We start from the raw sequence: 3,261 nt of genomic DNA, 5'->3' as shown, positions 1-3,261 counted from the left end.
ATGTGCAAGGACTGTATACTTGATCTGGGGAAGTGCTTGGGCTTTCTTTTGAAGGAAAGTTTGTCCGGCTCATTAAATTCTCAAATTGAAATGGTCTGCAACAGTAAAATGGGCTACTTTTGTGAATGAATTGAGGCAAAATTTGAAGTTGAAACGGCCTATAGAAAAATTGCAGGTAATGTGCCTTGGACTGAGGTCAGCGCGGGTTAACTGTCCACATTTTGGAACAGTGAGTGCATTCTGAGATCACGCGCATAAAATCAACTCCCACTGGGGCAACTGTTGAAGATATTTGGAACTCGCGTGTGAAAAGGTTAATGTTGCCGTTACCAACACCTTTTTACTCAATGTTATCCTTTTAGTTTGCTACAGTTCAGTGTTGTGCCAAACTGATGGTCAGTCGAATAGAAATCAAGAGCGGCTGGCAAGCTTGGCTTGCCTTTCCCATTGGTTTCAAACAACTGCTCTTAACACTGACTGAATAGTTGTTGGGTGTGGTTGAATTCAGGCACAAGTGACCTCTTGTGTTTAAATCAGTTATTGCACTAAACCTAAAGGATGGTTCAGATGCCTGTGCAGCATGGATGTTTGAAACTGAATAGGATCAGTTGACAGGATCCCCAGAAGTTGATGCCACTTTCAATGGAATTTCCTGTCCTAGAGGAATGCGCTAATTGGGAGTTGCTAAACATGAACAAATCAAGTCAAGTGTAGCAGCATCTTGCTAACTTTATTTAGCTGGCTAATGTTCATGTAAAATCCCTTCAATGTTTTGCCTGATCTCTCCCCCCCCCCAAAAAAAACAATCCCCCTATTCTCCGTTAACATTTCCCGGTCGACCGTTTGTCTCTGCTTCTGCAGGTTTTCGCTCTCAAAAGTACACATTTTTAATAGAAATATAACACGATTGGATGTTCTATGTCCACGACAACGTTTAAAACCCTAGCAGGGAACCACTTTTGAAAACAGAAGAGATGTCGATTTTGGGGTGTAGTTACCCTTTTTTAGGCAAGTGTGCACCAGGAAGAGACCTTTGTTTGGTTAAGCGGTGTTGCTGTAGCGCTCATGTGATTGCGGAGTTTGCAAAACAAATGGCCACTGGATTGATGCAAATAATCATGATATAATTCTGCCAGGCTGGCAAAGGCCACTTTGAAGTTAACATTTGATTGAGAAGGTTTTTGTGGGAAGCCTTTCCTTCTCTACCACAAGAAGGTTATCATTAGCCTCATCTCTAACGGCTACACAAAGTGTAGACATGCGCTCGCTCCGCACGCATGCGCACAGAAACTGGGCAGTCCTGTGCAGTTTCTGAAAGTTGCGTGGAAATACGAATCGCTGATGCATTTTGTTCATGTCTTATGATTCACTTGGGCAAATGAATGGATTTTCTAACAAGTTGAAGGCATTGAGTTGATTTCCTCCTTAGTTCAAAGAATTTTTGAATATTGTTGAATTTCGGTTTAATACCTGTATTTCGTGATTCCGTTTGGGCGCACCGTATTTTATAGGGCCCTAGTCTATGAAGTTGTCATAAGTATGAACCTAGGATATGCCCTTTTTCCCCCCACAAGAGTGAAATATATGGGCTGGAAATGTAAGCTAGGTTTGAGCTTTTTCAGTGTGTGTCACAAGGTGGACATTTCTCTGTCCCCCTAAGAGTAAGCGACACGTTGACTTTATATAGTGTACCAAGAGAATGCCTTTCGCTTATGGCCATACCAGCCTGAATACGCCTGATCTCGTCTGATCTCGTAAGCTACACAGGGTCGGGCCTGGTTAGTACTTGGATGGGAGACCGCCTGGGAATACCGGGTGCTGTAAGCGTTTTGCTCCAGCAGAGGGTTCTCTTGTGTCATGCGTGGAGCAACTCCCTTTTATTTATCACCCTAATAATGTTGTGTCTTTTTATTGGACTGCAGTTTGTTAGTGCTTCCCTGCCATGCCCTGATCAAATCAAATAATGGACAGTGCGTTTCCCTCAAAATCTAGGCAGTGCATTCAGCATTTGTTTTTAGGCTAGGAGACTGTCAATGTCTGTAGTCCATTAGGGTCCTGTAAAATCCCTTCAATGTTTTGCCTGATTGCCCTCCCCCCCAAAAAAATCCCCCTATTCCCCGTTGACCTCCGGAGGGGTCAAAAAAATGCATTTTCGTTGTCGGCAGGATTCGAACCTGCGCAGGAAGATCCTAATGGATTTCTAGTCCATCGCCTTAACCACTCGGCCACGACAAAAGAAAACAGGCTTGTTAGGAGTGAATGGGTCAACAGGCATAGCCTACAGAAAGTGATAATTTAACAACTGAAAGATAATGCAGTAACTGATTATAATGCTGTTTTATTATTTAACCTTTATCTTTACTCAGCTCCAGGTCTGCATTTGAGAGTGTTTATTATGAATGGTTATTTCATGATTCTTATTATTACTGCTGAGCAGCATGACTCCTGAGAGGCACTAAACAACTGTCAGAAGTGGGATTTGAACCCACGCCTCCATGGGAGACTGCGACCTGAACGCAGCGCCTTAGACCGCTCGGCCATCCTGACTACAGCACAGTCACTGGGTATCGGGTTAAAGATTATGCGGTAAATATAGAAATATGGACAACACTCTAAAATCACCACAGAGACCAGTACAATTATGCACGATACTGACTTGCACTTTCAATAGTCATTTGTTTTTATCAATTAAAAAGTCCAGTCATTGATTTAACCTCAATATTGCCTTCAATGGGAAAGAGTAGTAAATCGTCATTGAATGAGCGCTAAACTGGCCTCAGAATATGGCCATTCTGATATAAATGATAAAATTCCTCAGATAAGACCGAAAAAGTGTCTGGAAATATCAGCAACCAGCAGGGTAAGAGTGACAACAGGTCCACATGGGGGAAATCCTAACAAATGGCTTAATGGGTCATTTCAACGCAATCGTGTTATTATTTATTTTTAGGGTTTAACAAGGCAGCTCACCTGTGACTTGACATTAGATGCGGCGACTTCGATTCCCCTGCAGACGATATTTTTGTTCTTCCCGCCAATTCAATCCACTGACAACGACCGACGAGTTGTGCGTTCCGAGATGCTTTTTGTTATTTGCCTGTTTGTGGCCCGCCTGTGATTATTGCACGATTCTTGCAATTCTCTTTCAGCCTCTCATCAACTAGCTGTTTTTGCAGAATATTAAAAATACGATAGTTATTCACTACTCATATTAACTAGGTGTCACTTACGTTACCTTAAGTCATTTATTTTTCAACTGGA

The 3,261-nt window shown here is 42.4% G+C and overlaps 2 non-coding genes and 1 pseudogene across 2 annotated transcripts; 1 reads left to right on the top strand and 2 right to left on the bottom strand.

Moving 5' to 3' along the window:
• Positions 1 to 1,708: 1,708 nt before the first annotated feature.
• Positions 1,709 to 1,827, top strand: LOC139401699 (5S ribosomal RNA; annotated as a pseudogene).
• A 326-nt stretch (positions 1,828 to 2,153) lies between these two features.
• trnas-aga (transfer RNA serine (anticodon AGA)) lies at positions 2,154 to 2,235 on the bottom strand. Its single transcript has one exon. It is a non-coding gene; the product is annotated as a tRNA-Ser (tRNA).
• Positions 2,236 to 2,464: 229 nt separating this feature from the next.
• Positions 2,465 to 2,547, bottom strand: trnal-cag (transfer RNA leucine (anticodon CAG)). The gene has a single exon. It is a non-coding gene; the product is annotated as a tRNA-Leu (tRNA).
• Between the last annotated feature and the right edge of the window lie 714 nt (positions 2,548 to 3,261).

Source organism: Oncorhynchus clarkii, unplaced genomic scaffold, assembly GCF_045791955.1.
Source record: "Oncorhynchus clarkii lewisi isolate Uvic-CL-2024 unplaced genomic scaffold, UVic_Ocla_1.0 unplaced_contig_1078_pilon_pilon, whole genome shotgun sequence".
NCBI lineage: Eukaryota > Metazoa > Chordata > Actinopteri > Salmoniformes > Salmonidae > Oncorhynchus > Oncorhynchus clarkii.
This window is presented reverse-complemented; position numbering and strand designations above follow the sequence as displayed.